At 43.2% G+C, this 27,510-nt stretch overlaps 1 protein-coding gene across 5 annotated transcripts in view; it reads left to right on the top strand.

Annotated features, from left to right (window-relative positions):
• The first annotated feature begins 593 nt into the window (after positions 1–593).
• PALS2 (protein associated with LIN7 2, MAGUK p55 family member) overlaps positions 594–27,510 on the top strand; it is a 54,251-nt gene continuing 27,334 nt past the window's right edge. For 4 of the 5 annotated variants that reach the window (XM_084510330.1, XM_084510329.1, XM_084510327.1 and 1 more), the window contains exon 1: positions 594–754. The gene's annotated coding sequence lies outside the window, so the exon portion shown is untranslated. Of the gene's footprint in view, positions 755–1,651; positions 1,668–27,510 lie in introns of those variants that run through there. The other variant, XM_084510331.1, reaches the window with a different exon arrangement.

A 27,510-nucleotide genomic window follows, 5' to 3' on the forward strand; every position in this document is an offset into this window, starting at 1 on the left:
GCTGAAAGCCAATAGTGACCAGAAGTGCAGGAAAATCAGCGTTCCCGTGTTGTTCCCGTCGTGGTGCTTGTGGACACGGCTGGTGTCAGGGGAATTATCTTTCCCTTTTGGGAAGTGAGTGTGCCCTGCACACGTGTGCCATCTTGCACACACGTAGGCTCGCTCTGCTGTGACCCTGCCACATCCCCACACTCACAGAGTCCCCCCCTCACACACACACATACACACCCGTCACACACCCACCCTGCCACACCTACACTGGCGCTCCCACACACCCTCTCTCACACTCAGGGCGTCAGACACGGTGCCACACACCCACACACCCACACACCCACACAGCGGGGCGGTTGGCGGCGGTTGGGCGCGCGCCCCCCCTCACGCTCCCGGCCGTTCGCTCGGGCTGGGCGGGAAGCGCGCGGGGGGGTGGAGGGGGGCCGAGGAGGGTGTGGGAGGTGCTCGCGCGCCGCCGCCGTTGCCGCCGTTGCCGCCGCCGCGGAGGCCGGGTCGCGCGCGCCGCGGAGGCGAAGGGGGCGGGGGAGGAGGAGCGCGAGCGCGTGCTGCTGGCAGGCCGGCGGCGCGCGCCGAGGCGGGCGCAGAGCGGCGGGGACGGGGCCGGTGGCGGCGGCTCGGGGTCGGGCTCGGGGTGGCGGTCGCGGCTGTGGCTGTGCCCCCGCCAAGCGGCGCCTCGCGCGGCCGGGCCCGCCCATGGGGCTGTAGCGGCGCCCGCTGAGGAGGGGACGGGGAGCGGGAGCCGGTGAGTCGCGGCCCCGGGGGGCGTGCGGTGTGAGGGGGGGAGCCCCGTGTGTGTGTGTGTGTGTGAGGCGGGCAGAGCCGCCCCCCCCTGCCCTGCCCTCCCTCCCCTCCCTCCCTCCCGCAGGTACCGGCAGCGGGCGGGCCTGCAGGGCAGCGAACATGGCAGCGCCGGGGCCGGGGGAGAGGGCTCGCTGCCCCCGGGGCGAGGATTGACCCCCCCCCCCCTTTCCTCCTCCTCCTCCTCCTCCCCGGGAGCCCCGCTCCTCACCCGCTTATCCCCCCTTCCCCACCCCCTGCCCGTATTTTCTCCCCCCCCCCCCGGAGATTATCGGGTCCCCCTCCCCTCTCCCCCTCCCCGGGATTATCCAGCCCCCTCCCCGTGGGATTATCTCCCCCCCCTCCCCGGATTATCTCCCCCCGGGGATTACCTCCCCCCTCTCCCCCTTGTGGGATTATCCCCCCCCCCCCAGCCCCGCCGTGCCCCCCCCTCGGGGATTATCCCCTCTGCTCGGGGCTGATTCCTCCCCTCTTGATCTCTGCCCCGGCCTTTCCCCGGTCGTTTCCCTCCCGAGGAAGTCATCCCTCCCCTTCCGTCTGCCTCCGAGCTGGGAGAGGGGAGAAAACGTGGTCCTGAGCGGGCGGGCGAGGAGTTTTCCCCCCGCCTGGGTGCGAGTGCTCAGGGTGGAGGGGGGGGGGGGGCAGGCTCCCAGCTCAGCCCCGGGCAAGGAAACGCTCCCAGGCTGCCGGGGGAGATCCCGGGGACAGGAGGGAGCCTGCCTGGAGCGATGCTTGGCGCACACGCACGGCCGGGTGCTGGGTGCCGGGGGGTGACCGCGCACTGCACGGGGAAAAGCCCGAAGCACCCACGGCCTCCTCGGCTCGGGGAGGGAGGCACGGCTGTGACACGCCGAGATGTAAGTGGGAAGGCAGGCGGGTGACATTGCTGCTGCCCAGGGGTCAGAGCTGGCTTGGACAGCCTCGCCGCTGGCTTTCAGGGCAGTTGGTTTCAGCTCTTCGCCGTGGCGAGGAGGAATTTACCTTTCGCATCAGCTCCGAGGCTTATGTGGTTCGTTACTGTCACCGTGCTGGCAGGGGAAAAATGAGTTCGTTCTGAAGGAGTGGAGATAAGGTTTATCTCGTGTATGTGGCACCCGCGTAGGTTAGACCATTCTCTCGTTATTATTCCTGGTCTTGCTGCACAGGGGATCGCTGGAGGAGAGTTGCAGAGCTCCTGACCATCTTGCGGCACAAGGCCCGGGATTACATCCATTAAACTTCCCCGACTTGGCTTTGGGAGGAGGAGGGACTGTGAGAAATTGTAGAGAGGCTAGGCAGCTATAAATAGCTGTCGGACTAAAGGAGGCTTTGAACAAATCTTAGCATACTGCTTCTGAACAGCTAGTGTCTGTTAAGCTGGTTGAGTTGACAGCAGCATCATAATGTTTCCTTTTATTTCTGCTGAGGTGGTTGGCTCTTAACACTTTGCGATGTGGCTGGTCCGTGCAACGTTTGTCACAAAATTCCTCTTGAAAGGGCAGTAAATTCACATTTAACCAAAATGCCAACAATTGGAGTCTGGTTCGAGCTACTTGCAGTGTGATTTTTAAACGACTCTTCAGAAAATAATCTTTAATTTCCTCTTTCCTCCCTTGAAATGTTTGGACTTGATGATCTCGCTCTCCTGATTTTGTTCTTGAAGGATTGCACTATATAGATTACCTGAGATCCATATTGCTTTGGAAAATCTGCAGTACCGAGGCATGGTGTCATCCTAAGGCTGCTACCATCGTTAGGTTTTTATTTCCATCTCTTGCCTATGTGAGACGCTTTCCCACCCTCCTCGTTATTATTTTTTATGGAACCTTCAGCATCCGACCCAAAACTGCGTATGTTCAGCTTCTCTGAATTCTGTGTGCTTGCGTGTGTTTGAGATCCTATGGATCACTGCTGCTTCAGCTTGGCTTGTCAAGAGCTACTTAATATGGAAATTATTGACAGATATACCATCGCAGCTATGTGGAATGGTGTCTGTTCTGCTGCTATATTAGTGGGCTAACTGTGCATGCCAGAAGTCTCCAAAATGATTGAAAAGCTGTTGCAACATATGTGCAATTGGACCTTTCTTGAACTACCTCTCATTGCTTTTCTCTCTTTAAACAAATAATGGAAGCTGTGCACTTAAATCATGCTGTAATCACATATGGATTTTTTACGTAAAATGGAAATAATGGAGAAAGTAGTGAAAGTGTTCCTTGCCGATACAAAAGAGGTCTGACAGAGGATGAATCTCCAAAACCAAACAAAAAGACACACGCAATTTTTAGGATGGTTCTTCTTTAAAGCATACACCTCGGGGAGATAAAAAGAAACAGAAATCTAGACAATCTAACTTAATACTTTTGGCAATCTTAGTTGATGTTTAACCACAGTAAAAGCAGGAAAAGCAAATAACCTACCAAATAATTTGGCAGGCTTTATTTTGAGCTTTCAAGGGTGTGATTGAGCATTGACCTCAAAAACTCAGCTTCTTCCATCAGAACCTAGCTCCAGCTTGAGATTGGGTCCTTGTGTGGGGTATTTCTATGTGTGGAAAGAAGGGTCAGTGATATGGGGAAAACTTTGTAGTACCATAATGACAGGCAAAAGAGCCTTCAGTATGAGTCTACTCATACAGTGACTCAGTCCCTGAATCACACTGTTTTTCTAAATGTGTTTATTTGTAGAAATTACTTACAGTTTCAGTGCAGTTTTAGAAAAAGTTTTGTGCCCTTCAAAACCATGCTTCGTGCTGCAGCTCTAAGCGAGTCCGAGTGCTGACTTGATGACCATTGCAGGCTCTTGCGAGTGCCCTCTGGTACGCTGTGCAGGACACTGATCTGTACACCAGTGAAGCTTTCTTCATGTTTTTGAAAAGGGGAGGATTTCTTTCTACTTATGAGGCAAGTATGTGTTTGGGGTCATGGTAGTGCCTATAGTAGGGCTTTAGGTGTTGCAGTCTCCATTTAGATGTGGAGTAAGTTAAGCTGTCCTAAGATCCGAAGGCTAACAACAAATTCACACAGGTCTAAATGATATTGTCTCTTGTGCTCTGTGTTTAAGGTAAAGATGGATAAAAATTGACTCATCCTGGTTTGAGGGAATTGACTGATCGTGCTACTAGATGGGGAGAGAGCATTTGCTGCAGAAGGCATATATGATAGGGTGGACAGATGGGTTCTTAACACTACATACACCTGAACTTGCTTTTTGCCACTTCTTTTTTTTTTTTGAGTTGGCCTTGAATGAGATGTTCATATTTATCTTTTGTGGAAGGGGGAGCCAACAGAGGAGGTGAGGTGTGGGGAGAAGCCTTTCTTAACAGGCAAAACAGGTTACTGTAGCGGGATGCAGCACACAGTATGTAATCTATAAACTCAGCGCTTTGGCAAACTGGAATGGGTTTGGCCTTGTAAATGTGGTTAAAAAAAAACAGGCTTCTTAGAAATATCCTACAACTGGAGCAGCACGGATGATATTGGGGTCATTTGTGTGGAAGCATGTAGAATACGATCATGGGATTAAGAGCAAGGGTGTTAGAGGAAAGTGGTTTTAGCATCCTCTGCAACAGAAGAAACTCGCAAAGGGTACTGGGCAAAAAGTGAGTTTCCTTCAAGCTTGCACGTGAGAGGCAGCTAGAAGTACAGAAGTGCGGGCCACAAACACTAAGAGGAATGTAACGGTTTGTTTTCGTGGGCATGGAGGTGTCAGTGTGACTTTTCTGTCACAGGACGAGTAGTAGACAATGATTGTTTCAGAGCTCACAACTGATCTAAGATTTCAGTTGTGCGTGCGCTAGCTTGGAGAAGGCAGTGTCAAATAGCTGGACCAGTAGGTGTTTTTGGCTGGCTCAGTACAGCTGTGAATAAAGTCTTTACAGTCTGAGTTCAACAGAATGTCAGAATGATGGTTCAGGTTCAGATGTAGGGGGAGAAGTTTAGATCGCCTTTAAGATTGGCTTTGATTTCCTGGTCATTATTACTAACCATCTGCAGTTACGCTCAGGTTATACTAGAGCAAACTGTTGTCCTTTGCAGGGGGATTAATGAGGCATAGTGATGTGAATATGCTATTTTGTGGCTTAAAAATTGCCTTTTTCCAGAATAAAGCTAGCTTGAATTATTTAATTATGTCCGATGCCATTCTTACAAGAATAATGGAGGCAAAAAAAGAGAGGTTGGAAGAGGTGCTTTTCCTTATCAAAGCATTTACATTCCTATTTTGGGTTGATTAGTGTCTTTAAAATGATAGTGAGTAAATTTACAACTTGTATTAAATAAGAAAAATTTGTAAATGGAACCTTCTCTACCTTTACTTCGTGTTTTATTATTTCCAAGAACTCTTTGGCTTATAAACAAAATCCAACAAAACAAACAGGTGTTACATATTGAGAATACTTGATATTAGCAACCGTTCGGTGGGTTTACCCATGTCGGTTATCTAAAGAACTCATTCCAGAGTCTAGGTCTCATGAAAGCATGGTGGAAATTAGTAAGGTATTAAAATTGGATGGCTTTTCAGATTTATTGGCAACAAATGTTATTTAAGAAATTACTTGGATCTGCTGTTTTAAATGTATTGACTAGTGTTGCCTGCTGACAAGCAACCATTTGAGAATAGGAACCTCAAAAATCCATGCTGACTGCGGGGAAAGTCAGTAATTTTCACAAACTTGGGGGAAAAAAGAAGGAACCAGTTCTTTGCGTATTGCACTAATACATTACTCTTCTAGCCTTCGCATATCCAAATTAAAGGATCGGTATTTCAGCGAAATTCACTTTTCCAGTAGGTGGAGACACAACTGTTGATTTCAAACAACTTCAGCCTTCACTTTTTGAGTCCAAACGTTTTGTCAAAATACTGTTAAAATAATGAAAATTAGGAGGTAAGAAGAAAAGCTTTACTTTTCTTTTTCAGATCATTTAAGCCTCTTTGCTGAGATAGCGTTGGCATTCAAGTATTGCTTCTATAGTAAGAGTAGCTACTGAAATAGTTTGTTTTTAGCTTTCTAATTAAAGCTTTATCTCCACCCACTGGTCAAATGTGCATTAATGAAAAGTTAAAGTGATACTGCTTTAAATACCTAAACAGGATAGAGGAAAGTAGATTGAGGGTAAATAGACCGAGGTAAACAGAGAGGGTAAAGGTTTTTCTTAGGGCTAGTAGCACAGTATGGGGGAGCACTCAAATAAATCTGTAGGGGAATGAAAGAAAAATGTGTCAGCCATTCTAACTATGTTATTGCTTTCTTCCTTCCATTGTTTGTTTGTTTGTTTTTAAATGATTCCATGTTTGTTACCAGTGTTATTTTTGGAGATACATATGTAACTATGATGTGAGAGGTTTCGTATATGCTGTATTTCAAACATCTCAACAACTTCGTATATGACATTGCTTTATTTTTTTTCACAAGTCAGTGGCCAATTGGTAAGTCAGCCTTCACATATCTTCTTATTAAAATTCCTCCCCATGCCTTTCCTGATCCACTGTTGAAGTTTACAGAAGTCTTTTTGGCAAGATGCAAGTGCTTATACAGCAGAAGTTCTAAAGCTGGGAAGACAAGCTGCAGTCGAGTGAATGAAATGGGTGAAAAGTTTCTTTCACCTTTCTGAGCAATTCTGGCTTACAGCATTGCAAACTGCTGTGCTGTAGCAAAGTATAGCGTTGCTGGACAGAAATTACTTGGCTGCTGTTAACTGTAGTCACTGCTTCTTACATCTACACTTGCATTTCTTGGTGTCAGTAGGAGTGCAGGAGTGAGATGTGTAATTAACAATTGAAAGTTCAATTTATGCATTCATTGGTAAAGAACAGGCTGGCCGGGAGAAACTGTTAATTGAAACTTAATGTTTATAGAGTGAGTGACTGGAAGGCAGTCATCTGACTGCAAATCATGCAGATACTTAGTGCTCTTTGCCAATCTACTGGTACAGTTTTGCTGCTTACGCTACATTTGGTAAGGCAGAGCAGCCTGGGGTGAGCAGTGCTTGATTTGGTCGGTGCTGGTGCTGGCCATACTGGGGCCGACTCTGCTTTTTCTTTCATTCTTTCCTAGCTTTCTCCAGGGGGGTCCATTTGCTGCAGAGATTCAACCTTGGCATGAAGCTGTTGTGTGAGAAATTGTCCACCTAATTTTTCTGACGTTAGCTCTGTGATCATCTCATAGGTGTCTTGGCTCAACAGTAGTAAGATGGATGAAATTGGAGGCGCTGTCTTTTGGGAAGCAAGATAAACTGGTAGCCAGCATTAGTGTGTTTCACTCAGCACTTCTGTAGTATCTGTTCTGGTCAGACAGAGATCGTGATTGTACTTGAGCTGCTCTGACTGATGGGTGAGCGCCTCACCCTGCTGCAGGGGTCACGTCTGTTCCTTGTTGCCCTTGCAGAGAGGGAGGAATGGCTGGGCAGTTTCGAGGACAGGCAGTGAATGCACTAGAAGAAACATTAGGAAAGGGGCTGGACAGCACTGAACTGGCTGCTGTATTGCCTCTTAATGTTTGCACCTAATTACATAGGCAAAAGATCCTCCCAAGTTACAGGTCTTAGGGATCAAGGCATCTTTAGCAGCCCTAGCTACTGGAACGGGAGAGCAACTGGACGTGCATTCACCGGTGTGAAGGCGAGAGGTTTGGGGTGTTGAGAGGTCCGGAAAGGTGGTGGTTGGCTTATTTAAAGTTCTCAGCATGAAGCACGAGAGCAGGGAGCAGAGCCGCTCCGGTTTGCGGGTGGAAACGCGGCGAGCCCGCTCCCTCTAGCGGCTGTGCGGAGCTCCCGGCCCTGTGAGCGAGCTGCGCGCACTGAAAAATCCTGCTGTAGCCAACATTTGGACTGCGCGAAGTCCCGGCCTCATAAACGCATCATAAAAGGAGTCTCCCATCTGCACAGTCAGTTGCTCGGGAAGTCGCTGCGGTCCGTTTGCTGGAACCTTTTTTGTTTTGCTGTTTCCTGGAAGCACGCGAGCTTACTGTCGAAGGGAATTTATCAGCTTTGAATTGAAGGGTGCACGTTTAGCTGCCAAATCTTGGCAAATAGCTCTGGAAGCAGCACCGCCTAACTACACAGCAGCACAGCAAGTGTCTAGCTCTTACCGAGCTCACTGTGCAGTCCTCAGTCAGGCTCTGTGCTACCGCAGTTCAGGAACAGTTTGGGACAGTTTTGTGTCACAGTGGGACTGTTGGAATGGTGTTATTTGGTCTTGCTATAACTGGATATGTCGTTGGGTTAAAATGCTTTATGCGGCCTATTAGGCAAGCTAGAGCTCATAAGAATATACTGCTTTTATTTGTTTTAAAGTAATCTCATTTGTAAGGTACTGACAAAACCCTGTAGAGAAACTTTCAGTGAAACCAGTAGGAGGTTTTCTTTGGAATTGTAAGGATTAGTCTAATTACAAATTTGGCAAGAAGTACTTTTGTGAGAAGTTCCCCAAACACTGCTCCTTAGCTTAGCATGCCCGGTGACTCTGTGGGTAAGTGGGACTGTGTGGCCATTGCTACTTGACATCTGGTGTTCTGCAGCCTTGCCAGTTACACAGACCTGATTACCACCACCAAAAGGGGCCATTACTCAGAATGTGTACTCTCGTATACAAAATTATTCTCTCAGTCTTCAAATCATTATGAAACTTTCAGACCTTTCAAATTTAAAAAAAATCCCTTGGGCCTCCCCACCCCAGGCGTAAGTGATTTTACTTTACAAATGTAATTACTGTACTTCCAGAAGGTAATCTCTCTGGACAGCCATAGACTAGTTTGAATTAGATTACTTTTTTTTTTTTTTTTTTTTTTTCCTTCAGGGTGAGTTAATACATTGAGTTTTATTTTTCTGTAATTACTTCAAAATTCAGATCACTTTTGATGCTTTCCACTCTTTCTTATTACTAGAGTGGTATAACTAAGGATACTTGCATTTTAAAGGCTACATTTGCGTTTTTTTGTTTGTTTGTTTATTTTGTTGTTGTTGTTTGTTTGTTTGTTTGTTTGTTTTTTTAACCTGTAACTTTTTCCCCCTTTAGATATTTTGACTGCTCCTGGAGCTTCTGTTATATTCACTGAGACTCAGCAGTAGTGTTTCCTAATTTGCAAATACTGGAAACATTTACTTAATAAGCAGAGTAAGTCTTAGGAAATACTACAGTCAAGAAAACATTTTTCCCATTTTTCTTCATGAACTTCAGCAAGGAGGGCAATTCTCTGGATAGATGATTGTGAACCGTGATAGGACACTGATTCTGAAGTCCAATGCTTTTACATAAATGGCCCATTTCTATTGGATTTTAATTGGTTTCAAAAGTAGCTGTGCACTTAACCACTAGATCAGAGAAATCTACCAAGATGAATATGTAAGCAAACCTCCTTGTTTGAGAATACAGCACTATTTTGAAATAGGGAGGAGGAAATCTGTGGTGTCCTCAGGTCTAAGGACGTGACTTCCTGTCTGTGTTGAATAGATGTAGAGGCAGTTCATCTTAATTCTGTAGCTGGCATCTGGTCTCACAGCGCAGGAGCATTAAATGCTAATGCAAAAAAAATTGTTAAATGCAACATCAATGGATAAAACTGGTTATGCGTGCTCTGTCAATGAAGTCCTGCAGCCCATCTATGTAACACTTGATTCCGTTACAAACCTGAAAGTATTTGGGTACTCCTTAATAAGGTAAGGTTTTCAAGTGATAAGAGCTTTCACTGGATCAGATCGAAAGGTCTCCATATCCTATTTCCAATATGCAGTGCAACCTCTGAAAGCATTCAGAGTCTACCAGGAGCTCATACTAACATTATTTCTGAGTAGATGTTCAAGAAGATAGAAGAGAAGCCACAGCACATTTATTCTGGATATCCATGTCTCTTGACAAGAAGGAGCTGGGACCAGAGCATGTGGTGTCTGGATAGCCTGAAATTCAGCTTCCAGATAAAGAAGCATATCATGGTTCACAACTCAGATAACATCTTTTGTAATTGTCCTGGACCTGCACATGAACAGCTTTCAAATCTGATTGTTTCATGGAGGGGATTGAAAACTAAGAAAGCAGAAAGACTGATAATCCTAAAGGCACAAGACTGAAAGTTTCCAGGGAGAAAGTCCACCTAGTGGACAAAAAAGACATCACATTTTGCCATTCATTCTTTCTGTATGTTTTCATAAGTTACCGAGTAGCAAGTGTAAAGGCAAGAGGATGACTTAAAATACCACCCACGGGTAAGCAGCTGTGGGTATGGCAGCCTGTGAGAAAAAGATTCCTAATCCTTATTATTACACTCAAGACAGACCCTGAGAAACCCTGAGACCTTTCTTCTGCTTAATGTGATGCTGCTCAATGTTGAGATGTTACCCCTCTGAACTGAAGGGGGCTGTGCTATTTAACAGGTTGGACAGGCAGGCAGTCCATTAATGCTCTTTAAAAATGTGTATTTTTGATTTGTGTGTGTGTGCCTATGTACATATAAAACTCTGTGTGCATATATGGAGGGATTTTTTTATGAAGTCTAGTATTTATATGTTAAGAATGTGTGTATACACGTATGTATGTATAAAAACAGAATGTTTGTGTATAAACAAAAAGCCTCGCATCCATTAGCTGTCTAGGAGAATGAAAAAACAAAGTAAGCATATACGATATTTTCCCCAAGTAAGCTCCCAGAGTCCAGATAATGTTTAAATTGAAACCCTTCTGAACTAGATGAAGTTTGTGGATTGTTCATGTGATTCATGTTATGTACTTTTACGTGATGCTTCCATTTCAAAACTAGTCTCAACTTCACGGACTGATATACATATGTAAACTGCCTTTGTGCACTGGAGATCTGTTTGACTAAACATGAGAAACTCTTATCCTTGGACTGGATTACTCTTTAGTTTGTTTAAATAATTGATATAGATTTTCTCTGGAGTGCTTGATAAGTGAGATGTGATACGTGTATCTTTGTAGCCTGCTATGAGGATTGAGCCAGTGCTGGCTCCTGTTTTGACAGTAGAGCTAGAGGTGAGTTTGCAGATTAATGATTACCCATACGCGTAGTTTAGGAAGCGTGTCAGACTAACCAGGATGCTTCACAGATTTATTTCCTTATTTTTGTTGTCCATTGCTGCATTCTGCCTAACAGTGTGTCCAGATGGAAGAGCAGAAAGAAGTTTAGCCTGCAAGTGCAGGAGACTATGTGCCTGTTTGCATACTTACCTGCTCTCCAGAAATTTGTCTGTTGCTGTGGGACATCTTTCTTCTGATCCCATCTTCCACACAAGCATCCTGTGTAAGGTGACCTAGCCCTGGCTAACATCTCGGTGTGGCTTTAAAGGCTCTCCTGTGCCATCAGTGTGGTGTTCTAGTAGACACAAACGATGCAACGTGATGGGATGGGGTTAAATGAACATTTTAATAGTTTGGGTTTGGGGTTGGTTGATCAGAGAATCCTGTGAGTCACTGTGCTAATAATGGGTGGACATCTGAAGCTGAAGGGGAGACTGCTAGATTAGCAACAGAAATACTCCTTCAAGTCAGACTGACAGTACTGTGCTTAGAAACAGATTTTCAACCAATCTGTTGAAATGTGGAGATTATAAGGAAACAGTGCTAAGTTTTAAATTAAAATCATTTTTCCCTCTTTACATTGTCTTATATCTAGAGTCAGAACTGGCAGCAAACTGTAGCAACTGGCTCATCTTTCACTCACTTCAGGCATTCCTCAAGTTTGCTATAATCACTATTATTTGGAAAACACATCCATGTTTATGTTAATACAGAGTGACCCTTAAAATACCAGGAAATACATTATTGCTAGGTTCTTGGTTTAGTCCTCCGATGCAGATGAGAAGGATGGAGTTGGGTCTATAGACTATCTTGTGTTAAAGGCAAGTAGGAAGTGTATTTTGGTCTGTGAGGTCAGCTTGATACAAGATCTTAGAACCCAAGCAGTGGTTGCTGCACAGAACAGAGGCGCGGTGCTGTAGAAATAGTTTGTGCTACCTGTGGGAAATGTGATGACAGTGATCCAGGGAGATGTAAAGGGCTTTTTCCTCTTTGCTTTTCAGTGTTTCATCTTTCCACACTTGTTGGCAGAAGTCAAGGTTCTTGTGTTTGATCCCTTCATCAGTCAGCTCAAGGGGCAATAAAGAAGCAGTGCCCCAATAAATGATTAAAAATATTTTTTTTCAAGGTGACTTTCTTACTAACTTTGAACAAGAAGTATAGTCACTGGCAAACCCCTGGTTTGGGATAAGTGGAACGTACAAGTTCTCAGCCTTGACATAAGTTGGTGAGTGTATAAAGGTAGGAGCAGTTACATTATCAAGAACTTGTTAGGCTTCTTGAGGTTCTCTTTGGGATTTTTTTTTTAAAGTAATGCAACAGCTGAACTCAGAAAAAAGTAGGCCAACTTTTTTTTTTTTTTTTTTATCCCAAGTTGCACCAGGAGGGCAGGTCTTCCCCTAACTATTGCTATTTCTTGCTGACAGAAGTGACAATGTTACATCTAACTTCCATTCTCAAAAATAGCTATAGTTTGATCTTCTGTTATCTTGAAAGTAAGGGCTGACTAGAGGTGTCTTTTTCTCTTGGTGAAGTAGCAAATCTCTGGGAAGAAAATTAAGATAAAGTGTAGCGTGCATGTACTTGTATAGAAATGGGGCAGGGGAAGTAATAAAAATTCTTGCTAGCTGTAGATTGAATACTGTCTCTTCAAATGATGCCCCAAACCACTCTCATGCATTTGAAGATGTTGAATGCATAATAAAATTCAGGTTGTATTATCTAGAGTTACTATACGTGGTTATCTCTGATCAAAATTAGAGTTCTGCTAAAGCTTTTATTGCACAGTTTTTAGAGTTCATTGGCAGCTTCTGAGTGAGTTAACTGGGTGAAGAGAGGCAACAGAAGTGAAGAGTCATCAGGACTGTAGACTCTGGCCATCTTTTAAAGCAGAATTTAAACATGTTAGGCTGATCTCTAAATGTCTATAGCACAGATTGTTTGGATCAAACTACTCATCCTTTTAATGCAGCTAAGAAGCCATTTTGATTTTAGTTTCCACTCTTTTTTTAAACATTTGGGTGTACTTAGAAAACAGGAGGAGTGTTTTCTTGGGTGAACAGAAAGGCAGTGAATGGAAGGATAGTCGAAAACATTTTATTGGGCATGTTATGAGAAAGAATGACCTTTGTTCACAAAGAGGGTTAATCAAGAGTTATACTATGTGACATTTCACGCTTTGTAGTTAAACATATGCAAATACCTCTTGTCAGCTACTTTTCAGGGTATCTGATTATAAACCTCAGAATGAATCTTTCATTCAAGTATGTCACTTCCTTCCTTTTTGCTCTTTTTCTCTGCAGTAATTCCCCAAAACAACTTGAGTGGATACCTTAATTTTGAAGTCGTTGGGACTACTGACTTGCTTGCAGCGGAATGTACAATCTTTTCAGTAATACTTCAGCAAGAACGCATGCCTCCAATGTGAATCCCACTTCCCTGTAATACTGTCTGCTTTTTGTCTACAAAAAGAAAGAACTTTTTGAGGCAGTAGTGTGAAATGACAGTACAATGAGTGGCAAGTTGAACCTGTTCAGCTCTTGGGGACCTGAGCAGCCAGCATAATGTCATCTTTCAGACAGAAGTGCCAGGCTGTATACGTGACAGGTGGAGCAGGCAGCAGTCCCATCTGAGCACTGCCCCTTCCAGCACAGTGGAAGCACTCTTTCAGTCCTAGGCTGTGTACAGAAATGACACTAAGATGATCCTGAATTGATGTGTTTCCCACCCCTCCCCAAAGTATTATCCAACAAAACCTTCAAAAGATGAAATTCGGCCAGCCCTTCCGTTAGAAGCATCTTTGTACTAGGCGTCAGAAGTAATGGATCTCTAAAATTTGATTTAGGTGCTTTTATTTTAGTATGTGTCTTCCCTGGAATCTGTTTCCCTTCCTCAAAGATTATAGGACACTGTGCTGCATTAGCTTTGCTGTTAGCATTCTAGATTCAACCGTAGGTAATTCAGGGATGTTGTTTGTCCTGAGGCAGTCAGTGGATTCGATAATGCTTAATTTTATTTGAACTCGCTACCTGTAGGATCAGAGAAGACTGACACCTCATGTGTTTAATGAGGTGTAAAATCCATTGGTATCAAACTCCATTTATCGCTTAGAGTGAAAATCTGAAAATTTGAAGTGCCCAGTCTTATCTTTGGATGTCTGCATGTCCATTTGCTTCTTACGCTTCTTTCTATTCTTGTAGTCCAGCGTATGTGTGTAATGTAGGTGAAGAGCAGTTATATGGAGCCCCAGTATGCGTTTACAGGTACTGTCACAGCAAAAATGGTGTAACAGGCATATGATGCAGGGAATTACAGTGCATCTTGGTGTACTCTGCTTCAGCTTGTTCTGTATGCAATGAATGGCTGGACCAGATGATCTTGAAGGTCTTTTCCAACCTTTCTGTATGATTCTGTGATTCTGTTTAGCGTGCGCACGAAAAAAATCACAATTCTGAGCATATGTGAAATTTAAGTAATTGAATTTGTGAGTTACAAGTAATGACAATCTGTTAAAAATATCCTCTAGACTTTTTAATTCTCAGCCCTTTCAGCCATAATTTAATCCTGTGTCGAGCTGATGTGATGCATGCTTGATTATATCTTTTTCCTTCATAGCCTTTGATGTCCATTGTGCTGGACAGGAAGCTACTAATGCATTTGAGAAATTAAGTTTTAAATACAGAGACTTGGCTTATTTTTGGACAACTGCTGACAGGAGGTCTTTTCAGACCAGTCTCTGTGCTGTTAAAAGGCAAATGTTGGTTTCTTCTGCATGAAAGTTGGCTTCTCTGGGCCTGAAAACTTACGCTGAGAAGTGATGTGGTGTTTAAATCCTGACAGCACATTTAGAAATACAGACACTCTGCCAGCATTTCTGCAGTTGAGAAAGCTTCTTTCATGTTTCAGCTGCTTTAGTCATTGAACACAGATTCCTTCTTGTGGAGTCAAGTGTCGATGCTTTTTGCTACAATGGCTAGTTTCTGTGGAGAAATCCTTGATGCCATCAGTAAGCTTGCTTTATGAAAATAATATTAATGGGAAAAAACAATCCCAAGCAGTGTACTGTGCTAAACACTAAATAAAAATTACCTCTAGATATTCCTCTAAACTGAATATTCCAAAAGGAGTTTCAGCATGATGATCCGACCCTTCTGATGGATCCCTCTGTGCAGACTGGTGCTGCTACGTGGACCAGTAAGTCCAGTGAGTGGTTTCAGGCATGAATGGGTGCTTGGGCTTGTGCTTTTGTGACTTCGCCATTGGATCTGTCCAGGGACAGGTGTTCTGGCAGTCCATCTGCACTTAGTTTATTTTACATCTGTTTCCTCAAGCTATTTCCCCCCTCGCAGCTGGGCCAAAAAGCAAGCTAAGGTCCAGTGTGCTTCCTTACAGCTTTGCACGTGCACGTAGCTGCTGTGTAAGTAGCTGCTGTGTAATATGCTCGTAGCTGAGCTATCCCGATCTGGTAGTTAAGAGCAAGCTCAGGCTGCTTTTTGAGGAGGGGCAGCCAACCAGTTGCTGTCCTGAATGTGAGCCTTGTCCTGCACTGTGTGGGCAGCGATATGGGTGCAGGTATGCTGGGGTGGATGCTAACAAGACAGGGCACCCTAAAAGTCAAAGCAGAACCATTTGGATTCTGGGTTTGTGTCCAGGACCTTATGTAGTGAAAAATCAAAGAAATATAGCTGATTACTTGGGGCTAGGGGGAGATGTCCAAAAAAAAAAAAAAAACAACCAACAAAAGCAACCAAACAGGAAATTGCATTTTCTGAAAATGGATTATCTCAGGCTAGGTTTTATTTTAGACCTTTCAAAATGATGGGAAAGAACGTGGGTGTTTAGCTTCAATGCTGAGCTTGCACGAGCCGATGAGTACTTCATCTATTTGATTCTTACTACCTTGTATGTGCCGTGTGACCTGATGGCTGAGATAGTATTTATTTTCTCTGTTGCCAGTAGCTATGAAAGTTATGAATGTTTTCTTGACCTTGTAACACCCAGAAAATGTTGGGTATCTTGGCATTATGGAAGAAGATATCATTGCCCTTTTAAGTTCGTTCGGGAACTTGAGGATAACTTCATGTTAAATTATTCCACAGTCTTAAAGCCAGTTCTGTCCAAGGAACCAATTTATCCATAGGAGGGTACATCGCTCTCTTTTTATATATCTCTCAGGCCCAATACACTTCTGGTAAAGAGGAATTTAATGGGGAGTATAATAAGCAGCAACTACTGTGGATGGGACTGACTGCCCTGAGAAGTCATTTAGTGTGATGAGACAGTCCTCTTAACTGCTGTGCTGAAGACACTGGCAAAGCAATTACTCTTTTCCAGGTCAAGACCCTGACTTCATAAAACCTTCTTGTGGAAAAGCCCAAACATGAAATTATTTATCTGTTGCAGTGGGATTCCAAGGTTGGGGATGCAGAAGAATCACAGTTCCTAACCTGCTGTTGCTGATTTTACTTGGGAGGACTTTAATAGGCTATTTTGAGAGTCCTCTCCACTTTTCTGTTGGTGGAGTTATATTTGAAGTAATTTTGACTGCTGATACCCAAGTCACTGGGCCTAGAAACTTGGGCAAATCTGAGAGATTCCAGTGTCAAAAAATGAGTGGGGTTCATCCCTCAGTGAGGTACTGCTCGTACCAACATCTTCCTCTCGTCTCTCTTTCCACCCCCCTTCTGTGAGACCCCTAAGAAATGGGAAGAAGTGAACAAAGGACGTGGGTCACAGCCAAGAGTCTGTGGCTTTTACTAGTTCACTGTGAATGGGATTGAAGAGAGTTAGCATGCCAGGAGGATACGTATGAACTGCTTATAAGAAACGACAACTGCAGCTTGGAGTCTAGAAATAAATGATCCTAAAGTTCCTTTTTTATTATTTTTCCCCTCTGTAGGCTTTCTTATGTTTCACATAAACTCAGAAAAACAACTTTGATCGTGGCCTCATTTTTACAAAATGCATGTTACAAAAGAGATCATGATATATAAGTAAAAGCTGTAGTTTTAAACATTTCTACTTTCAGGTATTAGTTATTTACCCGTCTAGGAAAGTACCTTAAATAGACTGTGCTCTTTGATTAAGTTTTGCAGTGGTGTGAACTGTCCAAGAAGGAAAGTTCAGCTCTCACTTCATTTGCCAGAACTTATTTTGAAAGAGGAAAGTAAATGAACTGAAGATGTGCAGCACTTGGCTCGTGCTACAGTAATTGAGAGAGTGATTTCTGTAATGTGGGTGGCTGGAAGCAAGTACTTGAATGGTTACTGCTATCAAAGAAGAGGAAGAAACTGAAGTGAGGTGACTGCCTTCCACTGCAGGACTTATTAGGCTCTGCATACTTTCATGCCGAATGGTGTGGGCTCAGTACGATAGCAGCAGATTACATCTGGGCATATAACGTGCTTCTAACTTCTCAATCTTCTGGTAGTAAACTTGAAAGTAAGCTGAAAGTAAGTACTTCATACTTAATTTAAGTACATTCTTCGGGCATTGAGAATGAAGCCATCAATAGTTGCTGGAAGCAAGATTTTTGTTTATATAGAAAGCTGATTATTATGTTTCTGAGCATGAAATATACTTTATTTCCCTGTCGTTTACTGCAACCCTTCTACTAGTCTGACGCGTCAGTTATGTCCTCGAGCTTCTGTCATCTAGTATCCCCATTTCGAAAGGAAGAGTTGCATGGAAAGGCGTTTAAAACTCATTGTGTAATTAGAAGACTGCAAACTATTCAATCACAAGTTATTCACTGTAAGCCTTCACTTAAAAGTTTTCTCTTTGTTGCATCAGTTAGGATGACCAAGTACATGGCTGAAAATCCAGAAGTTCCTGTGCAAAACTTGATGAAACCAAACTTAGTATTCTGAGGAAATAGAGTGGAAAATCTCATACTTGTCAGTATGCATCACAGGTACAAGTGTGTAACGCTGTTTTGAAGGTACCTTTTGCAGCTCCTGTGTCTGCGTCTACCCTGTAACATACAGAAAATTGCCTTTCAGTGCTCACAGCAGTAAGTTACAAAATGACTTAAAAGTGAAGGTGGTGAACATTCAAAGTAGTAACTTTCTTAAAAACGTGGTTCTTAATGTAAGCTGTCCCCAGACCGCTAAAAATAACCTTTTCCCTCATTGTGGCACACAGATATTCTGAAATTGAAATTGAATTTCACCCTTTTAATTAAGCATTTGTGATCCTAAATAAATTCTGGCAGTGTACTGTGGGGAAGTAGTCTGGGAGATGAAACACAGAACTAAATGCAGTGTGACTTAATCCATGGAATTATTCAGTTCCCTGAGTGTCAAGGTGATCTTTTTTATTCCTTCTGCAGGGTTCTTGAACACACACTTCATAGAACTGAAGGAAGATAACTGTTGAGAATAATGAATAGGTAATTGTGCAAGTCATGACTGCATTTAATTAAAAGAAAAGTTTTGCACAGGCTTACTGAGGAAGTGTGTTTTTCAAATGACAGGTGTGTTAGGGGCACTAATGCAGGTCCTGTAAGCATTTAGCATGCCATCATGTTTTGCCATTTCCGTATTAAGGTGCAAAAGGTTTTACATGGTGTTTCTCACCATTTAAAAAAATGTCAGCAATGTTGTTCTGCAAACAGATTTGGAAAAGCCATTTTCTATTCAAAACATCATTAATATTTTTAGAACTTTTTAGAAGTATGTTCTGGAAACTTCTGTGTGTTTGTTAGTGTTTGTAGGTAAGGCTTTACCTAGAGTAAACAAGCACTGTCGCCATATAACAAGGGTAGTAAATAAAATATTTCTTTTTCTGTTGCAACTCATCCTGAACTATAAAACTGTTAATTTAGCCAATTGCTTTTGCAGCTTCTTAACAAGAACTTAACAAACTTCTGGAAAATGTACAAGGTGGTGCTCTAAAACTGAAAACTGAGATCCTGGTCCAGAGACTATGTAAATTTTAGTTTTTACAGTTTCACTCCTGTCTTAATTTTTTCACTCACACGTTGCTTTGCAGGCAGAAACTTGAAGTGAAATTAAGTGGGCTTATAGAATTACATAATGATTTGGGTTGGAAGGGGCCTTAAAGACCATCTAATTCTAACCCCCTGCCATGGGCAGGGACACCTCCCACCAGACCAGGTTGCCCAAAGCCCCATCCAGCCTGGCCCTGAACACCTCCAGGGATGGGGCATCCACAGCTTCTCTGGGCAACCTGTTCCACCCTCAGAGTAAAGAATTTCTTCAGAATATCTAATCTAAATGTCCCCTCTTAGTTTAAAGCCATTACCCCTTGTCCTATCCCTACATCCCATGACAGAGTCCCTCCCCAGCTTTCCTGTAGCCCCCTTTAGGTACTGGAAGTCTGCTATAAGGTCTCCTTGGAGCCTTCTCTTCTCCAGGCTGAACAAGCCCAACTCCCTCAGCCCGTCTTCATAGCAGAGGTGCTCCAGCTTTTTAATCATCCTCATGGCCCTCTGAATTAACTGTGAACTCCTCCATAAACAGTCATGCACGATGGGTCTTTATTCCTTCTAGAAAAAGGGAGTAGGAATCATATAATAACCAAATATATTTTCTATTTCAAATTCGAGTCACTTCATTTTTTGATCAAAAAAATGTACTGAGATGGTCCGACTCCTCGACTCCTTTCTAAAGGGCCTTTATTTTGTGCTTGTTCCTAACTATTTTTTTATTCTTTTTTTTTTTTTTTTTTTTTTTTTTTTTTTTTTTTTTAAATCTGAGCAATTTCCAAATGCTTTTCCAGCATCTACAATAGAACATAAAATGTGTTTTAGGTTAGAAGTGATAATTCAACTAATGCTTCACAACAATATAAAGCTGCAGCAGGGCATGCATGAAGTGTCAATATATGGGTGTGATGTATTGAAAGGGCATAGGGATAGATTTTGGAGTGGCCGCATTGTGATGGGACAATCAGTTTTTGCAAGTGCTGTATTTTTACATTCAAAAACATTCTGCCGTTGCTATGAAATAAGTCTGAGAATGTGTTAATACAGTTTTATGTCACTGAATATCAAAACCTTTTGCCATAAAATTCTTGATCATTAGCATGCCTTAATGTGTCCTGCTTCAGCTTCAACCTGTAGCAGCTGGCAGTGTTAGAAGCAGCAGCAGTGTCTGGATGAAAGACTGTTTCTGGTGGAGTTCCTTCTCTAAGAGCTGGCACTGGAGCAAGAGAAGATCCAAAAAAAAGTGTGAAGAAACTGATTTGAAGCCTAGAGTAATAGTAGTGGGACAGATACAGTGTTTTACACTTAAGGAAAAGGGCCGTTCAGCTACAAATTAAGGTTTGGAGGAGACAGAGTTTCAAAGAGATCTTTTGTGTTATTGTGTGTCAGACCAGTGGATTGAGCTGACAGCATAAGGTAACTGTAAGTAAAACCATAGATCACATCATCGATCTGTATCAGTAGGGAAGGAAATATTAAAGGTGTTGTGCAAGGCAATCCCGAGACTCCTGTCTGGTGTACTTTGCACAATTTGGACTGTCTATGCTGGAAGAAGGTGCAGACTGGAACGGGTACAGAGGAATTATGCAAGGCTTGCTTCTTTCCTTATGACACAGAAGAGGAGAAAATTCCTTATTTATGTTAGGGGAATGAAAGCTGAAGCATTATTTCCTAGCTATAAAAAACCTTAAGAATAGGAAGCAGAACAGCTTAAGCTAAATTTCGTATTGACCAAGATTAAGGGAATGCTCTGTTAGGTGATGGGAGTGCTCAGGTGCCTTCAGGCAGAAGCACCCAAGGACCCCTGAGATGCAGCCTCCAGGGAAGCCAGTGGGATCTCCAGTGTTTGGGTTCCTCATGGGATCCTCTGGAGGTGCCGGGACTGGAAGAGTGCTGCTACTTGTACACAAGGCTGTTACTTTGCTGTGAATAGAGTACCTAATTTTATATTCTAGAAGATACCTTGTCTTGTTTGCAGAACCACCCAAAGCGTGCTACAAACTAGCACATGACATAGGCATTGTTCTGAGCCTCGACATTCACATCGTCAATAGAGCACCTTACAGTCCGTGTGAGTTTTAGCTTCCTCCTTTAGAAATATGCCTACATAGCGTGCCTAGATGAAAATGTAAATGCTTCTTATGTGTGTTCATAACAAAACTTGAGCTGCCTGTTCTGTTGTTGCTGGTCTGTCTGCTCTTAGAAGTGGGGCAGAACTTGCAGCTCATAGCTCACCTTCACCCACTGTGACAGTGCTGACTGGTCTCCAGTCAAGGTTAAAGGTGTGTAACACATCCAAAGTGGAGTTCTCCTTTCCCTTTGGAAGACCATTCACTGTTTTTCTTCAGGACTAAATTTAATATTTGCACGAAGAAGGAATCTGATTTAGGAAGGTCTCTTCGCTGATTCCCAATTCCCAGTCAGAATTGGGATAAAGCTAGGATATCAGCGTGATAGATGGTTCTGTGCGTCTTCACTTTAACTTTTCCACTGAGAAAAATAGTACAATAAGCTGAATCATTTATTTTTTGTTACGCATAACCTGCTCCTGGGTATATGACTAGCTTTTACTTGTGGTGTACTTGTGGTGTTAGTATTCTGTCAGTCAGTTCTGTGACAGAAATACAGAGGCAGGAAGCTTTGATTCAAAAAGGGTACGTGTTAGAACTGAAAAGTTAAAACACAAAAGAAAAGCATACTGCAAAAGATGTGCTATTTTGCTGCATCTGGTATGCTGGCATTTTGAACTATAAATACTGGCATTAGCTGCCTGTGGATGTGACTGCAGAGAATACACATTTCTTCATCCAGCTGCTTCTTGCAAAATACCAGGGACGATTGGTGTGGTGGAATATGTTCAGCCTGTTGTATCAGCTAAGAGTGGAGTGCAGGATGCCCGTCTGGAATTTGTTGAATTTGTACTGGAGCATTGGGTACAAGGTTGTATCTTAGACTGCATATCCACCAAATGCTTTTTGCCTTCCTTTAAAAATATCAGCTAAAAATATTCCTTAGTATCTGAGGTACTAAAGTAGTTAAAGCATGAAGGGAATACACTCTTTGATCACCAAAACCAAACTCTGTTCTTGGACATATGCTAGTTTTCATTTAAATCACACTAGGCTCGTGTGACATCAATACATACCTTCCTAAAATCTGCAGCTGCCAAGTAAGAACACTTATAAAAAATGAAATAATTTATTTCAGCCTTTTGTTAAAGCTTTCAGTTGACTTGCTTTTACCCACTGTAGATTGTTCTGTATGGTGACTGAAGCTTTTGCATTCATTTTTTTCTGCATTTTATTTCAAATACAACTATAATTTGAGGCACAAGACAGAGGTTTTAGCTTCTGGCATACTGGAATGCTTAATTTTTTTCCTGCAATGGAAGCTTTTATATATGTTGTCCTACTTGTCTGGACTATAGGTAGAGGCTTTCAGAGGTACGGAATAGCTCCTGTTCCTCCACTGCCTCAAACACATCTAGATTTCTGGATTACTTTTTTTTAGTGGTTTCCTTTAAACTATGCCTTCTTGTAGTTGTATAATATAATATAAAATTTAGAGGGGAAATGGAAGCAATTTCAAAACTTGCCTCCATTCTTAGTAGTACCCCATGGGAAGATCAACACAAATAGTCATGAATATTCAGCTACAGCAAAAGCTTTATATATTCATAGCAACATATAACCTTCTCAGAAATTCTCAGAAAAGAAGTAATTTATTTACAGTATTTAGAAGCTGTAAAATAGCGTGTTAGCGATTTAGTATTTCATTAATTAGTCATGTGGTGGCATAGGTCTGTTTTTTTTTGTTGTTTACTTTAATGTTGTGAAAATTCTTATATTCAGCTTAAACCCACCGGTGACAGCATAGCTGTTTCAGTGTCACCTGAGATGCCCTCGAGAAACGCAGGCATCTGTAAATGAGCTGATGGTGTTTGTGGGTTTAAACTGAGGCTTTGCATATCACAGAAAGAGCAGAGATTTCCATTTCAGTATAGTTAACAATAAGGGCTACCAGTATTTATTTAAAGGTAATATTTATGTGGCATAGCTTTCCATCTGGGTGAAGAATACCAGAAAGTAATTACAAAGTTAGGGAACTGTTGAAGCTAGGAGGGCCTGGTCTAACCCCCCTGCTCCAGCAGCTGTCCAGGACTGAATCCAGCTGGATTAAGATTCCCCCTGAGCCTTCTCTTTAGGCTGAAGAGTCCCAGCTTAGTCTTTTGTCACAGGAGAGATGCTCCAGCCCCTTCATCACCTTCATGGCCCTTCACTGGACTATCTCCAGTGTGCCCATGCCCTTGTACAGGGCAGCCCAGAATTGGACATAGCACTCCAGGTGTGGCCTCACCACTGCTGAGCCAAGGGGAAGGATCACCTCCCTCAGCCTGCTGGCAACACCCTTACTAATGCAGCCCTGAATACTGTTAATCTTCTTTGCTGCAATGACACTTTGCTGGCGCATCTTCATTGTGCTGTCCCACCTGCGTGCATCCACAGGTCCTTCTTGGCAGAGCTGCTTTCCAGCTGTGCAGCTCTGAAGTGTACCAGTGTCTGGGGCTGCTCCTTCTTCAGGTGCAGGGCTTTGCATTTCCCCTTGTTGAACTTCACGAGGTTCCCCTCAGCCCATTTCTCCACCCTGCTGAGGTCTGTCTGAATGTCAGCACAACCCTTTGGTACATCAACCACTCGTCCTAGTTTTGTGTCATCTGTGAACTTGCTGAGGATGCACTCTGCCCCAACATCCCGGTCCTTAATGAAGATGGTAAATTGATCTCTGGGGTACGACCCACGTGATTTGTCTCCGATAAGAATTCGTGCTACTGTGAGTAATATGTGCAGCAGATGATGTATGGTTTCTAGATTGATAAGAATGAGTTATATTTTGCTTGATGGTAGCATGCAGCTTTGCTTGTTGCTTTTATCACAATTTCTGCTGCCAAATAGTAAATTTGCACTGGAAAATAAAAGCTGGGCATTATGATCTAGTTAATTGTTCTATAGCGACTTACAACATAAAATGACTGGATTTGTGGACAAGGGGCCTCAAGATCATCAAGTCCAACCTCTGACCTAACACTAACAGTCCTCCACTAAATCATATTGTTAAGCTCTACATCTAAATGTCTTTTAAAGACCTCCAGGGATGGTGACTCCACCACTTCTGTAAAGAGCAATAAGGTCCCCCCTGAGCCTCCTTTTCCCCAGGCTGAACAAGCCCAGCTCCCTCAGCCGCTCCTCGTAGGACTTGTTCTCCAGGCCCCTCACCAGCTTCATCGCCCTTCTCTGGACCCGCTCAAGCACCTCGATGTCCTTCTTGTAGCGAGGGGCCCAAAACTGAACACAGTACTCGAGGTGCGGCCTCACCAGAGCCGACCGAGTACAGGGGGACGATCACCTCCCTAGCCCTGCTGGCCACACTGCTTCTTATACAAGCCAGGATGCTGTTGGCCTTCTTGGCCACCTGAGCACACTGCTGGCTCATATTCAGCCGACTATCCACCATCACTCCCAGGTCCTTCTCTGCCTGGCAGCTCTCCAACCATTCCTCTCCCAGCCTGTAGCTCTGCTTGGGGTTATTGCGCCCCAGGTGCAGGACCCGGCACTTGGCCTTGTTGAACTTCATGCAGTTGACCTCAGCCCATCGGTGCAGCCTATCCAGATCCTCCTGCAGAGCCTTCCTACCCTCAAGCAGATCGACACACGCACCTAACTTGGTGTCATCTGCGAACTTACTGAGGGTGCATCGATGAAGATATTAAAGAGGACTGGTCCAGCACCAAGCCCTGGGGAATGCCACTAGTGACTGGCCTCCAACTGGATTTGACTCCATTCACCATGACTCTTTGGGCCCGGCTATCCAGCCAGTTTCTAACCCAAATTCATCTGTGCCTGAAGCTTGCAACAGCCTTTCTCTAACAAATATTACCAAGGTTTGTTCATTTTAAACACCTGTACGGGCTTGTCATCTAAACATCAACCTTAGTGAGCTTCAGGTTAAGCCATTTGCCTTTGTACTTTACTATTGAGATTGTTTCTTTACATTTTCTGATACAGTTTCCTCAATACTGGATTTCTGTGTATCTGTTGGCAAGGTCTTCTTGTTGGTCATGTTATTTCTCTGCAAATAAAAAATAATATTTTAATTCAGCTCTTTTTGGAAGTGTGATTCTTTGTTCCCTTTTTATCTCTACTGAAATAATTTTTTTTAAACAGTCCTTTTCTATCCAAAAGATGCAGCTGTGAGGTCCATCTGTTCATCACAAAATGTGCACTTCTTGATTTTGTAGATAAACCGAATAACCTGAAAGAAGTAGGGCTGTAGTATTTAGGATGGGAAGTGTTTGCTTTTCCCTGGTAACATTCGTGACCTTAAGAGTCATGACCAAAAATGAGCAAGTAAGATGTACTTGGGCTGGGTTTGATAAGGGTATGGGCTGCTTGAGTGTCTATTTATAGTTATGCTAAAATAGCTCGATCTCAGCTTGTCAGAAGATGTGGAGAAAATGAAGTAAAGAAAAATCATTTTAATAATTTGTCATTTCTTTTCAACATGCAAAAATTCAGTGAGCAGAATTTGAATTTCCAGAGGAGCATTGGGTCTTAGCAGTTTAGACTGTTCTTTCTTTCCTAATTCACAGCCATGCATGCTCTTCATTTCTCTGATGGGGCAGTGAGGGATGAGGTACGCGTGCTGCAGCCAGCAGCTTCCTTCATGAAGTGATCTGACTGTGTTTCTAGGGTAGGCCCACTCTAGTTTCTGAATGAGAACAGGATCCTGTTTAGAAAAGGTGCCTCTAGGATGTTCCAGTGGAGTGCAGCCCAGAAATACTTCAGTTGGTTTTCAATAGGACTGTAGCTGCCCCAGCCCAGCGCTCCCTGCTTGGCAGTTTTCTGTCAGCAAGCCTGGACGGAGCCTCCTGGTGATGTAGGTGCACGGTTCGTGGGTGCTCGAGAGCTCAGGGATCACTGTACCTGACTCCAGCAAACAACGCAGGCATACTTTGCGTGGGATTATGCAACCGATCTGGGCATGGCAGAGGGACCAAACTGCAGTCCTACAGCATTTGTGTAGCTCGTCTGGAGGCACTTGTAAATGTGCTCTCTGCTTGGTGAACTCAGCTGGCTGTGGCAATGCAACCACAATGCTGTATGTGCTTACTACACAGTGCTTTCCCAGAGCTTTTTACTTTATCCTGGCTTCTGAAACTTTATCTGGAAATGGAGAGCTTTGTCAATGTTTCATGTATTCTTAGTGAGTAGTCTGGTAGTGAATGAACTTGTTTGTACTAGATCCAAATGGTAATTTGTTCATAGGTATTCCTTTTCTCAAGCGTAGGCTGCAAAAAATGTTTGGATTTGTAACTGGGGTGAGAAGTGGCCGATTCGAAATAACTTTTTTTTTGTTTTTTCTCCTTCAGTGTGTTAAAGCAGAAATCCATTTCTTTAAAACCACGAGTACCAATGGAAGAAATGGAAACAGCTGTCACTGGTTAAAGGCTGCATGAGCCTTTAACCGAAGGCTAGCCAAATCAATTTTTCTTTTGTCTGTGCATATTGGGTGTCTTGTGAAACTTTTCTTTTGGATATTTCCATCTTGAAAAGGCTTTCAGTCACATAAGATACTTGGTCCCAAAGTTTGTGTATGAGACAAGACTTCAATCTAGCTTTCTAGATTTTGTGTGAAGCAGCAGCCTCACAAATGGTCCTGGAGGTATTCACTGTACCTCCCTGCAAGAACTAGTAGGTTGTGAAAATAAATATGCATACGTTTATTTCAGTATATTATACATAATTTGCTTTTAGTTCCCTGTTGATTTGTAAGCTTGGAGAATAATAAAATGCAATTGAGCTAAAAAAGTCTGTGCAAAATATTCACTCTAGAAAGCTTTCATTTTCCTCTGTGAGTGAGACGTTTGTCTTCTGTCTGCAAATCTGGAAAATTTATTTAAATGTATGCTTCCTCTTCCCTCTACATAGAATTAATCTAGACAAGAATTAGGCGCTGAAAAAAATATCAAATTTGATGGAAGAATCATAGTTGAGAGCTTGTTGAAAACCTGCCTTTCCTCCAAGCGCTGGAAGGGAAGAGTCTGTCATAGCATATTTTACCTCTGTTTGATCTGAATTCACCACTGTAAGGTAAAGTATATAGATTAAACCTTTGCAGCAGAATTCTTTGCTATCTGAAGAGCTATATGTGAATTTAGGAGGAGTTAATTCTGGTTAGTAAGTTTCACATTCCTAAGTGGGATTTTTGTAGTGTTTTGCCTCAGGATGCCCAGTGATTGCTCCAAAGATCAATCAGCATGCCTTCCCCCCACATCTGCCTTTCCCTTTCTGATATGGGGTTCAAATGGCGACCTGGCTGCTCTGAGTGTGGAGTCAAATACGTAGCAGGATTAAATCGTTCAGCGTGTGTACACAGCAGAGTAGTACTTTCCTGCTGAGTCTTGCTCGGGGCTTTCATCCTTCTATGGTTATGAAGATGCTCTCTGAAAATTGACTGTGGAAATCAGTTGTATGCGTGGGTGTGTTCCCTGTTACCAAGCCAGGGGCTTGGAGAGGAGAGTGTAATCTCATTTCCTCACAGGAGTCCTATCTCAAACTCGGTTCTGTTGTCACTTTTCCCTAAGAGTCCCTTTATTTCACCACCTTGTCTCAGCTGAAAGCCTGTTTGTGCTGCTCAGTTCTGACTGCTCTGTCTGGAGGCTGTTGTCAAGGTGTGTTTCTTGTAATGTCTGT

The sequence above is a fragment of the Aythya ferina genome, assembly GCF_964211825.1.
Source record: "Aythya ferina genome assembly, chromosome: 2".
In the NCBI taxonomy this organism is placed as follows: Eukaryota; Metazoa; Chordata; class Aves; order Anseriformes; family Anatidae; genus Aythya; species Aythya ferina.